The following is a 14,221-nucleotide window of genomic DNA, read 5'->3' on the forward strand; positions in this document are numbered from 1 at the left end:
ACTCATCTTGATATTTATTCCCAGAGTGTGGCAGAGCACAGAACTGCGACCAATGTCTGTTAGATATGAAGGAATGAGGAAAGGGGAAGTGAGAACGGCTCTCAAAGTTGAGAGTCCCCTCTTCCTATGACTCCAAGAAAACGTTTGGCTCCTCCTGGCAGAAGCAGGAAGTCGCCCTTGTCCCAAAGCAAAGGCCCAGCCTCTGTACCCCTGGCTGCTCATTTCTAGATCTGTCAGTTCAGGACAAACATTTGCCAACCTTTCTGGGAGAGGCAGGTACGGGAGGGTCCCTGTGAAGGCAGGCCAAAAGGGACAGATTGCGTTGGGGCCGTGTCCTCTGGAGGAGAGGGTAACGTCCAGAAACTGGCCTGGCTGATTTTTATCTGCCCTTCGGTGAAATTGTAGGGTGTAAAGTGGAACAATACAATGGTGTAACAATCGCCATCTGCAAAACTATTTTAGACAAAAGCGGTTTTCATTCAACCTGATTTTGGTGATGTAATTAGGAAACCTTTAAAAATCAAATTTCTGGATTTAAATGTCAAACATTGTTTAAGAACTAATATTGCTTTGGGAGCCGAGGCGGGTGGATCACGAGAGTCAAGAGATGGAGACCATCCTGGTCAACATGGTGAAACCCTGTCTCTATTAAAAATACAAAAAAATTAGGGCATGGTGGTGCGTGCCTGTAATCCCAGCTACTCAGGAGACTGAGGCAGGAGAATTGCCTGAACCCAGGAGGCGGAGGTTGCGGTGAGCCGAGATCGCGCCATTGCACTCCAGCCTGGGTAACAAGAGGGAAACTCCGTCTCAAAAAAAAAAATTAATATTGCTAAAATTTAGCTTTCTAGATTGCTTACTGACTTTTAAAATAAAACTTAGGCATTAGCCTGATTGCCTTTCTATAATGGTGATGCTAGATTGACGTGGCATAATGAATTAAATAACATGAGGTCAGAGGCATTTGGTTCTTGCTGCAGAGGGGAAATATGGTTCAGAAGGGCACATGGAAATATAAAAATTTAACGTGAATAAATCCAATTAAATGAATGTTCTTTTGTCTTTTTCTTGCTGCTGTTCTTCCATGCACTTTTTTTTTTTTTTTTTGACATGGAGTCTCACTCTGTCACCCAGGCTGGAGTGCAGTGGTGTGATCTTGGTTCACCTCAACCTTCGCCTCCTTAGTTAAAGCGATTCTCCTGCCTCAGCCTCCCGAGAAGCTGGGACTACAGGTGTATGCCACTACGCCTGGTTAAGTTTTTGTAGTTTTAGTAGAGAAGGGGTTTCACCATGTCAACCAGGATGGTCTTGATTTCCTGACCTGGTGATCCACCTTCCTCGGCCTCCCAAAGTGCTGGTTACAGGCATGAGCCACTGCGCCCTGTCCCATGCTAATTTCTGACCACCCTGATTCCTTCTCCCCACCCTAGTCTCCACCAGTTCTTTCCCCCAGCTCCTCAGAACATGTTTGATTCCAAGTCACACTTCCTTGTTCAAAACTAGAGCCACAGTCATGGCCTTAGCAGTCTGACATTCAAATTGCAAATCTCACTGTTTAAAAGCAAGGGGAAAAATAGTTTGGGGCAGAATGGAGCCTTGAGAGAAAACAATGATGTCAGATAGATTATTATATTTTAATAAATATGGTTAGATACAGATAAAGATTGTATTACAACACAATATAGTATTGCAGACAGGCACACCGTTGCCCCGAGCACTGACCCCCCAAAGTGACACTGTCTTCCCACCATAGCGCTTGTAGAAGTAATGGAAGAAACAAAGTGTGCCAGAACTTGAAGGTACCACCTCCTAGTCCCTGTGTACTATGAAGCTGTGGGGCCGAGAGTGAGGGGAGGCATTTTTGGTCACTCCTCAGATGCATTTCCAAAAGCATAGGCAGTAGAAATGACTTTCAGCACTATTTGCAAAAGCAAAGACATGGAACCAACCCAAATGCCCATCAGTGGTAGACTAGATAAAGAAAATGTGATACATATCCAGCATGGAATATTATGCAGCCATAAAACGGAATGAGATCGTGTCCTTTGCAGGGACATGGATGAAGCTGGAAGCCATCATCCTCAGCAAACTAACACAGGAACAGAAAACCAAACACCACATGTTCTCACGCATAAGTGGGAGTTGAACATTGAGAACATATGGACACAGAGAGGGGAACAACACACGTCTGTTGTGGAGTGGGGGGGCTGAGGAACTTAGAGGACAGGTCAACAGGTATAGCAAACCACCATGCACATGTATATCTATGTAACAAATCTGCACGTTCTGCACATGTATCTCATTTTTAAAAGAAGAAATAAAGAAAAAAATGATTTTATTTCTATTGATACTAATTCTAATGATTATAGCTTCCCTGTTGTGTGTTGAACTGTTTTTGAGAAACTTGTATTACTGTTTTTTCTTCTATTTATTTGTTTTTCCATCTTCTTCCTTTTGTAACTTGTATTTTGGGCTGGAGCAAAGGTTCTCAGAGGCCCTGGGCCCCAGATCTTGGCATTTTTCCTGAATAAATGTCTTCTTAGTTTTTTTTTTTTTTTTTTTTTTTTTTAATTTTTTATTGGATTTTAGGTTTTGGGGTACATGAGCAGAGCATGCAAGACAGTTGCGTAGGAACACACATGGCAGTGTGCTTTTCTTTCCTTCTCCCCTTCACCCACATTTGGCATTTCTCCCCAGGCTATCCCTCCCCACCTCCCCCTCCCACCGGCCCTCCCCTTTTCCCCACAATAGACCCCAGTGTTTAGTACTCCCCTTTCTATGTCCATGTGTTCTCATTTTTCATCACCCGCCTATGAGTGAGAATATGCGGTGTTTCATTTTCTATTCTTGTGTCAGTTTGCTGAGGATGACGTTCTCCAGATTCATCCCTACAAACGACACAAACTCATCATTTCTGATTGCTGCATAATATTCCATGGTGTATATGTGCCACATTTTTCCAATCCAGTCTATTATCAATGGGCATTTGGGTTGATTCCAGGTCTTTGCTATTGTAAACAGTGCTGCAATGAACATTCGTGTACATGTGTCCTTATAGTAGAACGATTTATAGTCTTTTGGATATATACCCAGTAATGGGATTGCTGGGTCAAATGGAATTTCTATTTCTAAGGCCTTGAGGAATCGCCACACCGTCTTCCACAATGGTTGAACTAATTTACACTCCCACCAACAGTGTAAAAGTGTTCCTTTTTCTCCACATCCTCTCCAGCATCTGTTGTCTCCAGATTTTTTAATGATCGCCATTCTAACTGGCGTGAGATGGTATCTCAATGTGGTTTTGATTTGCATCTCTCTGATGACCAGTGACGATGAGCATTTTTTCATATGATTGTTGGCCTCATATATGTCTTCTTTCGTAAAGTGTCTGTTCATATCCTTTGCCCACTTTTGAATGGGCTTGTTTATTTTTTTCCTGTAAATCCGTTTGAGTTCTTTGTAAATTCTGGATATCAGCCCTTTGTCAGATGGGTAAACTGCAAAGATTTTTTCCCATTCTGTTGGTTGCCGATCCACTCTAGTGACTGTTTCTTTTGCCGTGCAGAAGCTGTGGAGTTTCATTAGGTCCCATTTGTCTATTTTGGCTTTTGTTGCCAATGCTTTTGGTGTTTTGTTCATGAAGTCCTTGCCTACTCCTATGTCCTGGATAGTTTTGCCTAGATTTTCTTCTAGGGTTTTTATTGTGCCAGGTCTTATGTTTAAGTCTTTAATCCATCTGGAGTTAATTTTAGTGTAAGGTGTCAGGAAGGGGTCCAGTTTCTGCTTTCTGCACATGGCTAGCCAGTTTTCCCAACACCATTTGTTAAACAGGGAATCCTTTCCCCCTTGCTTGTTTTTGTCAGGTTTATCAAAGATTGTATAGTTGTAGATATGTTGTGTTGCCTCCAGTGCCTGTTTTGTTCCATTGGTCTATATCTCTGTTTTGGTACCAGTACCATGCTGTTTTGATTACTGTAGCCTTGTAGTATAGTTTGAAATCCGGTAGTGTGATGCCCCCCGCTGTGTTCTTTTTGCTTAGAATTGACTTGGCTATGCGGGCTCTCTTTTGGTTCCATATGAAGTTCATGGTGGTTTTTTCCAGTTCTGTGAAGAAAGTCAATGGTAGCTTGATGGGGATAGCGTTGATTCTGTAAATTACTTTGGGCAGTATAGACATTTTCACGATGTTAATTCTTCCTAACCATGAACATGGAATGTTTCTCCATCTTGTTTGTGGAGATGTTGTGTCTCTTATTTCGTTGAGCAGTGGTTTGTAGTTCTCCTTGAAGAGGTCCCTTACGTTCCTTGTGAGTTGTATTCCAAGGTATTTTATTCTTTTTGTAGCAATTGTGAATGGCAGTTCGTTCTTGATTTGGCTTTCTTTAAGTCTGTTATTGGTGTAGATGAATGCTTGTGATTTTTGCACATTGATTTTATATCCTGAGACTTTGCTGAAGTTGCTTATCAGTTTCAGGAGTTTTTGGGCTGAGGTGATGGGGTCTTCTGGGTATACTATCATGTCGTCTGCAAATAGAGACAATTTGGCTTCCTCCTTTCCTATTTGAATACCCTTTATTTCTTTTTCTTGCCTGATTGCTCTGGCTAGAACTTTCAGAACTATATTGAATAGGAGTGGTGAAAGAGGGCATCCTTGTCTAGTGCCAGATTTCAAAGGGAATGCTTCCAGTTTTTGCCCATTCAGTATGATATTGGCTGTTGGTTTGTCATAAATAGCTTTTATTACTTTGAGATATGTTCTATCGATACCGAGTTTATTGAGGGTTTTTAGCATAAAGGGCTGTTGAATTTTGTTAAATGCTTTCTCTGCGTCAATTGAGATAATCATGTGGTTTTTGTTTTTGGTTCTGTTTATGTGGTGAATTACGTTGATAGACTTGCGTATGTTGAACCAGCCTTGCATCCCCGGGATGAATCCTACTTGATCATGGTGAATAAGTTTTTTGATTTGCTGTTGCATTCGGCTTGCCAATATTTTATTGAAGATTTTTGCATCTATGTTCATCATGGATATTGGCCTGAAGTTTTCTTTTCTTGTTGGGTCTCTGCCGGGTTTTGGTATCAGAATGATGTTGGTCTCATAAAATGATTTGGGAAGTATTCCCTCTTTTTGGATTGTTTGAAATAGTTTTAGAAGGAATGGTACCAGCTCCTCTTTGTGTGTCTGGTAGAATTCGGCTGTGAACCCGTCTGGACCTGGGCTTTTTTTGTGTGGTAGGCTCTTAATTGCTGCCTCGACTTCTGACCTTGTTATTGGTCTATTCATAGTTTCAGCTTCCTCCTGGTTTAGGCTTGGGAGGATGCAGGAGTCCAGGAATTTATCCATTTCTTCCATGTTTACTAGTTTATGTGCATAGAGTTGTTTGTAATATTCTCTGATGATGGTTTGAATTTCTGTGGAATCTGTGGTGATTTCCCCTTTATCATTTTTTATTGCATCTATTTGGTTGTTCTCTCTTTTATTTTTAATCAGTCTGGCTAGTGGTCTATCTATTTTGTTGATCTTTTCAAAAAACCAGCTCTTGGATTTATTGATTTTTTGAAGGGTTTTTCGTGTCTCAATCTCCTTCAGTTCAGCTCTGATCTTAGTTATTTCTTGTCTTCTGCTGGGTTTTGAGTTTTTTTGATCTTGCTCCTCTAGCTCTTTCAATTTTGACGATAGGGTGTCAATTTTGGATCTCTCCATTCTCCTCATATGGGCACTTATTGCTATGTACTTTCCTCTAGAGACTGCTTTAAATGTGTCCCAGAGGTTCTGGCATGTTGTGTCTTCGTTCTCATTGGTTTCGAAGAACTTCTTTATTTCTGACTTCATTTTAATTTAAACATGTCTTTAGAGATATTTGTGCTCTGCTGTCCAGGTTGGAGTGCAGTGGCACAATCACAGCTGACTGCAGCTTAGAACTTCTGGGCTCAGGAGATCCTCCTGCCTCTGCCTCCCAAGTGGCTGGGATACAGGTGTGTGCCACCATGTTCAGCTAATTTTCTTTTTCTTTTAAGAAACAGGGTCTCACTCTGTTGCCTAGGCTGGTCTCAAACTCCTGGGCTCAAGCAATCTTCCTGCCTCAGCCTCCCAAAGTGCTGAGGTTACAGGTGTTAGCCACTGTGCCCAGCCCTGAATAAGTGTCTGGATTCCATTCTTGCCCCTTTTTCTCCTAGACCTTGGCTGAAATGTATATTCTCACTGCTCTTTGTCAGTAAATTAGCCCTGCTGGTCAGATGAGTCACCTGGTCGACCTTGAGCTCAGGTGCCTCTGGGCCTCCTGTGAAGACTTCTTCCAGAGAGGCGTCTATGTCGTTCTATTCAAGATGCTAACTTAATCTATCGGCCTGGATCCTTGCTCCCATGCCCAAAAGGGGTCATGGTGTTTTCAAATGTTTTCGTGCTGCTTTGTTTTTACTGCTAAGCTTTGGGGATTTTGTTAATCATTTCTTCTCTCCCTGAAGGCATAAGCTCCACCTATATTTTTATAAAGGTTCTCCATGAAGATGGTCCAGAATTTCCTATTTCAGCCTCTTATGCCTTTCCTGTCTTTCCTCTCTTGTTCCCTCCGCCTTTCTGTGGTGTGGCTGTCCCAGGACATCCTGGACAGATTCCACCACTCTGGTCATTGCCAGATCCTTCTAGCAGCCCGCGCCTTGCCTTCTCTGAGTGGGTGGCCCTTGAAAAGCGTGGATGGGCTCTGGAGCCTCAGTTGTTGTGACCATTCCTAGAGCTGAAACCTTAACTCAGGTGCGAAGGTGGATCTGGCTATTTTCCCAAACCAGAAGCCCCTTTGAATTCCCTATAACGTGCTACAGAAGTAACAAGATAGAAGGACTTCCCTTAGGAGTATATATCCCAGCGGGAGACAAGAAAAGGTAAGCAAAGATGATGCCCCAAAGGAGGGTGGGGTGAGGGCTATTTAGTGAGGTAAAGGAACCTATTTTCTCACTTGATGCCCCTTTCCTTGGCAAACTCACTATAGTAAGGAATGTCGGGAGCAGAAAGGACCACGAGGAAAACATCTGCCATTGTCTTCCTAACTCAACAGATTCATTCCATCCATCTCTCCAGACCTGCTCTGGGCTTGTCTTCCCCGTTTCTGTGACTGCACCACCTTCTCCCTGTTGTAGGCCACCTGGGCCCCCTTGCTGCCCTCGTTCCCTCAGGACTCACTGGGGCAAATCCGGTAGATTCCATCTCAAATTTGCTTCTTCTTTCCTCCCTTTCCTGATTTTATATATATATATATATATATATATATATATATATATATATATATATATACACACACACACATATGTATATTTTAATATATATAATATATATGTTAATACATACATATTTTAAATAATATATTATATATAATAATAATATACATATATTTTAAGAGACCGGATCTTGCTCTGTTGCCCAGGTTGGAGTGCAGTGGCGTGATCATGGCTCACTGCAGCCTTGGCCTCCTGGGCTTAAGTGATCTTCCTCCTTCAGCCTCCCAAGTAGCTGGGATTATTGGCATATGTCACCATATATGGCTAATTAAAAAAAATTTTAGTAGAAAACAAAAACAAAACAAAACTATATATATATATATATATATTTTTTTTTAGACGGAGACTTGCTCTGTCGCCTAGGCTGGAGTGCAGTGTCGCGATCTCACTGCAACTTCTGCCTCCTGGGTTCCAGCAATTCTCCTACCTCAGCCTCTTGAGTAGCTGGGATTACAGGCACCTGCCACCACGCCTGGCTAGTTTTTGTATTTTTAGTAGAGACAGGGTTTCACCATGTTGGCCAGGCTGGTCTTGAACTCCTGACCTCAGGCAATGTGCCTGCTTCAGCCTCCCAGAGTGCTAGGATTACAGGTGTGAGTCACCGTGCCTGGCCCATAAAATATTTTTAGTACAGATGGAGTCTTGTTATATCGCCCAGGCTGGTCTCAAACTCCTGGGCTTGAATGATCCTCCTCCCTCAGCCTTCCCAAGTGCTGGGATTTCAGGCGTGAGCCACCGGCCTGGCTCTTTAAATCTGGCAGACCAGCCCACACATCATACCCCTGATACCCCTGCCCACGTTTGCATTCCTCCTGCTCTTGGTTCTGAGCCCTTGGTCCTGGCCTCCTGCTCAATCTACCCTGTCCTCTGGCCTCCTAGATGTGCTACCTTCTCTCATTGGCTACCTTTATTTAGATCTCTGGGTTCCAGTGTGGTTTCTGGCTTGCCTGGAGCCCAGCCCTCCTGCCAGAACATGTTGTAGAGACAGTCAGCCCCTTTGCTTTGATGCGACTTTCCTTCAAGTGAGAGGGGCTTGATGGAGAGAACAGGTTGAAGGGACACGTTCTGAGGGGCACTGTATTGGCCAAACCCTCTCTCATAGCCCTGTTAAAAAGCCTATAGGAAACCTGCAGAAGACCGAGGATCTGAGCCATATTTGTTAAACAAAAGACTCTAGTTGCAAAACAGGGTATAAGCCACATATGCAAATGCTTGGAAAAGGTGCTGGAAGAATATACACCAAAGTATTCAAAGGGATATTCCGTGCCTCCCTTTATTCTCGTAATAGCAGGGATGTGCTAATATAATGTGTCTTGTGTATACACTTTTTCTTTTCTTTTTGAGACAGAGTCTCACTCTTGTTGCCCAGGCTGGAGTGGCCCGACCTTGGCTCACCGCAACCTCTGCCTTCTGGGATCAAGCGATTCTCCTGCCTCAGCCTCCTTAGTAGCTAGGATTACAGGCATCCGCCATCATGTCCAGCTAATTTTTGTATTTTTAGTAGAGACAGGTTTTGTCATGTTGGCCAGGCTGGTCTCGAACCCTTGACATCAGGTGATCTACCCACTCCGGCCTCCCAAAGTGCTGGGATTACAGGTGTGAACCACTGCACCCAGTCCCATGTATACTTTTTTTTTTTTTTTAAGGGGAAAAAAAGAAAAAGAGGGAAAAAGGAATATTACTTCATTCCTAGAATGGGTTTCAATAATGGCCGATCAATATTTTGAGTGTTTAAAGTGGTTAATGCATGTTTTATGTGTTGAAAATGGAGAACTCTATTGTGTTTATTTGTTCTGGCTCTGAGTTCAAGTCCTGGATATCGTTATCAATATGTTGTCTCGTTGAATCTAAATCTCATTATGTGTCTTATGTATCTGGGTGTTAAGATCTCTTATTGTTGCATTAATCCTTTTACCCTTGCATCCTTGTAGCTTTGAAATCTATTTTATTAAGTGTGAGAATTGCAACTCCTGCTTTTTATTTATTTATTTTTGCTCTCCATTTGGTTGGTAAGTTTTTTTCCATCCCCTTGTTTTGAGTCTTTGTATATCTTTAGATATATCGTTAGATTTTGTGGATAATGTATATTTTGTGTGTTTAAAATGGAGAGCTCTATTGAGTTTATTTGTTCTGGATCTTAGTTCCAGTCTTGAATATCGTTATCAATTTTCTGTCTCGTTGAATCTAAATCTCATTATGGGTCTTATGTATCTGGGTGTTAAGATCTCTTATTATTACATTAATCCTTTTATCCTTGTAGCTTTGAAATCTATTTCGTCAAATGTGAAAATTGTAACTCCTGCTTTTTATTTATTTATTTTTGCTCTCCATTTGGTTGGTACGTTTTTTTTTTCCAACCCTTTATTTTGAGTCTATGTATATCTTTGGATATACCGTTAGATTTTGTCTGTATCTTTTGATTGGGAGATTTGGTCGATTTAAATTTAGGGTTGCTGCCGTTTGATATTAACTGGCTATTTTGTCCTTTTGTTGATAAAAATTCTTCTTTATGTTAATGCTCTTTACTTTTTGGTGTATTTTTAGAAAGGGTCATACTGGTTGTTCCTTTCTGTGTATAGTGCTTCTTTTAGAAGTTCTTGTAAAGCAGGCCTGGTGGTAATAAAATCTCTGAGTACTTGCTTGTTCCTAAAAAATTTTATTTTTCCTTCAAATGTAAAGCTTAAATTGGCAGGATATGAAATTCTGGGCTGAAAGTTCTGTTGATTAAGTATATTGAATATTGGCCCCCACTCTCTTCTAGCTTGTAGGGTTTCCGTTGAGAGATCTGCTGTAAGCCTAATAGGCTTACCTTTATGGGTAACTTGATCTTTCTCTCTGGCTGCCCTTAATATTTTCTCCTTCGTTTCGATCTTGGTGAATCTAACGATTATGTGCCTTGGGGTTGGTCTTCTTGAGGAATATCTTTGTGGTGTTCTCTGTATTGCCTGGGGTTGAATAGTGTCCTGCTTTGCTAAATTAGGAAAATTTTCCTGGATAATGTCCTGGAGAGTATTTTCCAGCTTGAATTCATTCTCTCCGTCACATTCAGGTACACCAATCAAGCGTATATTAGGTCTTTTCACATAGTCCCATATTGCTTGGAGACTTTGCTCATTCCTTTTTATCCTTTTTTCTCTATTCTTGTCTTGTTGTTTTGTTTCATTAAGTTGATCTTCGACCTCTGATACCCTTTCTTCTGCTTGATCCATTCGGCTGTTTAAGCTTGTACATATTTCACTAAGTTCTCGTGTTGTATTTTTCAGCTCCATAAGTTCATTTGTATTCCTCTCTATATTGTCTATTCTTTTCAACATTTCATCAAACCTTTTTTCCAAGTTCTTAGTTTCTTTACATTGGGTTAGAACAAGTTCCTTTAACTCCCAGAAGTTTCTTATCATCCACCTTTTAAAGCCTACTTCAGATAATGGAACACAGTCCTTTTCCATCAGGGCTTGTTCCGTTACTGATGAGTCCCTTTCCATCAGGGCTTGTTCGGTTGCTGATGAGTCCTTTTCCATCAGGGCTTGTTCCGTTGCTGATGGGTTCTGATTTTGAGTATACTCGGCCTTCTTAGGCTGTTTTTTCCCCTTCATTGTAGATGAACCGCCTTTCTAATTAGTTTTCTGAGTCGACGTCCGACTTATTGATTCCCAGTGTTGGGATCCGAGCAACCCACTGTGGCAGCCTAAATAGCAGCGGTAAGACTGATGGTGCTCTTCTGCCCGGGGAATCTCTGGTCTGGCTTCCCTCTTGAGTCCGCAACAAGCCGCTCTGACTTCCCGGAGCTCCAAACTCCGGTCAGTAGGGGAAGCAGTCCCGTTTGCTCTGCATGAAGAGCTGCTGCGCCGAGACGCCGGTAAAACCGCTGCGGCGGCCACAAGAGTCGCGCTGGCGACCCGTGGGGCTCCTCCACTGGGAATCAGCTGATCGGTGAGTGACGAAAATTCGTCTAAAAGTGTGGCGTCGTCTCGTTCTCTGGGCTTTCACTGGGAGCTACAATCCTGAGCTGTTAGTGGTCGGCCATCTTGGATCGATCTTGTACTACTATTTTTTTTTTTTTAAATGGAAAAATAAAACCAAGCTTACAAGTGCTGGAAAGGACAGCCTTTATTGGTGTCTCTGACAATCGCAATCCAGTTCTGGAGGTTGTCCACTCAGTGATAAGATCCATAAAAGAAGACTGCAGCCTGGGCTCTGTGGTTAGACTGCTGAGATACAGGATAGGCAGGCCTCTGGGGAGGACTGGAATGGGTCTTATGAGCTTGGCCTACTGGGACACGGGAGAGGATAAAGTCGATGTGGGCTCAATGAACAATTACCTTGCCAGTGAAGCAAGCCAGATACTACCACTGTGGGAACTGGATAATGCCACTATTTTATTTTATTGTTTAGATTAATCTGGTGTGAACTTACTATATTTTGTTATTGTAGACTTTACTTATCACATGCTATAGGCATCACAATGGCAGGGCCCCAGAAATACTGTTTTCTGGATTCCCTCTAGAGCATGGTTGATTCCTAGTTTAATAAACTATACAGGTAATGTATGTAAACTGTCTTAATTACCGTGATACCTGGCTGTAAAAAAATATATATAAAAAAACTTTTTGTAGAGATGAAGTTTCACTATGTTGCCCAGGCTGGTCTTGAACGCCTGAGCTTAAGAGGAGGGGTAGGCATAGCGTGAGTGGCCAGGCGTGAGTCACCATGCCTGGACAGGTTTCTTTTCTTTTTGAGACAGGGACTGACTCTGTTGCCCAGACTGGGGTGCAGTGGTGCAATCTTAGCTCACTGAAACCTCCGCCTTCCCTGCTCAAGCCATCTTCCCAACTCAACTTCGCTAGTAGCTGGGACCACAGGCACATGCCACCATGCCTGGCAATTTTTTTTTTTTTTGGTAGCAATGGAGTTTCATCATGTTGCCCAGGCTGGTCTCAAATTTCTGGGCTCAAGCAATCCTCCTGCCTCAGCCTCCCAAAGTGCTGGGATTATAGGTGTGAGCCACCAGCTCCACCTCTGACTTTTTTTTTTCTTTTTCTTTTTTCTTTTTAATAGAGACGAGGTTTCACCATGTTGGTTAGGCTTCCAGGCTTGACAAAGCCAGGCTTGAAGCCAGACTTCAACCAGGCTTGAAGTCCTAACCTTGTGATCTGCCCACCTTGGCCTCCCAAAGTGCTGGGATTACAGGCATGAGCCACTGTGCCCGGCCTTCCTCCAACTTTTTAATTTAATTTAATTTAATTTTTTGAGACAGGGTCTTGCTCTGTTGCCCAGGCTGGAGTGCACTGGTGTGATCTCTGCTCACTGCAACATCTGCCTCACAGGTTCAAGCAATTCCCAGCTAATTTTTGTATTTTTAGTAGAGATGCAGTTTCACCATGTTGGCCAGGCTGGTCTCAAACTCCTGACCTCAAGTGATCCTCCTGCCTTGGCCTCCCAAAGTGCTATGATTACAGGCATGAGCCACTGCATCTGGCCTGACTTTGTTTTAATTACTCAGTTTCTACATTCTCTTGACTCACCTGCAGATATAACAGTAAATCTCATGTCTTATTGCCCAATTAGCTGTTGTTGTATGTTGTTTTATTATTTTCTTAACAAATAGCAGGCTTTCTGGCCTCATCGGCCTTGATGCCGGGATTGCAAAAGGCTCTATGCATCGTTTGTGTTATTGTGCAATGTAGTTGTAGGTATATGCTTTCCTTGGTCTACCATAATTCTCTTTTCAGATCTTGTTGTTCTTCCGCAGACGTAAGAGGGAACCACTTCACAGCTTTGGAACTGGAGGCAGAAACAATACTCTGCTGAAGAACTGACCTCAGTTGCTGCATTTATGGAAAGCAGTCTCTGACCCCAGGACTGTCCAGGTGCTTGTGCTAGTAAGCCCTGTCAGAGTGGAGTTCTCTTGGTGTTAGAACACTGCATGTTGCTGACGGAATTCCTTCAGCTCTATCACGAAACACGTTTGGGTGCTGGAGAGATTGAAATCTGTTGAAACAAAACGATTTCCTCAGCTGATGATGCACTTGGGCATTTTCCATTCTTCCTAATGAAAAAAAGAGTCTTTGCTCATGTGACTGAGAAAGCCCAGTGAAAGATGCCACAAACATCGAGAACTGACTCCTGGCCCCAGACCACTGGTGGCGAAGTCCTATATTTTGACACGAAGCACAGCATACAGTGAAGAGCTGCCTGAGCTGGTCTTTGGCCTCTTCTAGCTTGCATTTTCTGGTTCTTTAGTTATCAGAACACTGGGGATTGACTACCCCTGGATGCCTGGAGCTTTTCAAGAGGCGATTGTTTCCTTGTGGCATGTCTATGCTGACAATCCCTGGAGACTCCGCTTCCTCTTTCAGTTCCCTGGTGCAGGCTCTATTCCCTACAAGCCCCACTCTAAGCTTATTGTTTCATGGAAAACCAGTCTTGCAAGACAAAGGGTTGTGGGTCAACAATGGCTTTCCCTTGGAGCTATTTTTATTTTACTTGGAGATTCCTGGTAAAATTACCAGTGCCTTCATCTAAGTAAATAAATATCTGGTGTAGGGAATTTGAGGTATGTGGCATGACAAGTTGGGTGGATAATTTGGCCTGGGAGGGGGTTTCTTTTCAACAGCCCCTCCTCCCCACACGTAGGAACTGAACATTTTACAAATCATTCTAGTTAAGTCCCTTCGTGTCTGTTTCCTTGTCTATAAATAAATAGAAATTATGATTTTATAATTGTTTCCTGCTCTAACATTTTCTGAGTCCATGAAATAAGTGATTTCCTGGTCCAGTGAGATAGAAATCATCTACTTTATTTTCCCAGACACATATGGCTCACCAATTTTTAGAATTTGTATTGCATTTTTGTACACCCAGGTTCCTAGTAGCATTCTTCACAATAGCCAAAAAGTGGAAGCAACTGCAGTGTCTACTGATGGATGAGTGAATAAACAAAACATGGTAT

The 14,221-nt window shown here is 42.5% G+C and overlaps 1 long non-coding RNA gene across 1 annotated transcript in view; it reads left to right on the forward strand.

The window, feature by feature from the left end:
- LOC108591353 (uncharacterized) overlaps window positions 1-13,989 on the forward strand; it is a 34,362-nt gene extending 20,373 nt beyond the window's left edge. Inside the window, exon 2 of the long non-coding RNA XR_004741637.3 lies at window positions 13,022-13,989. This is a non-coding gene — a long non-coding RNA (uncharacterized LOC108591353). The remainder of the gene's footprint in view (window positions 1-13,021) is intronic.
- The last annotated feature ends 232 nt before the right edge of the window (window positions 13,990-14,221 follow it).

This window comes from Callithrix jacchus, chromosome 4 (assembly GCF_049354715.1).
Source record: "Callithrix jacchus isolate 240 chromosome 4, calJac240_pri, whole genome shotgun sequence".
Taxonomy (NCBI): Eukaryota; Metazoa; Chordata; class Mammalia; order Primates; family Cebidae; genus Callithrix; species Callithrix jacchus.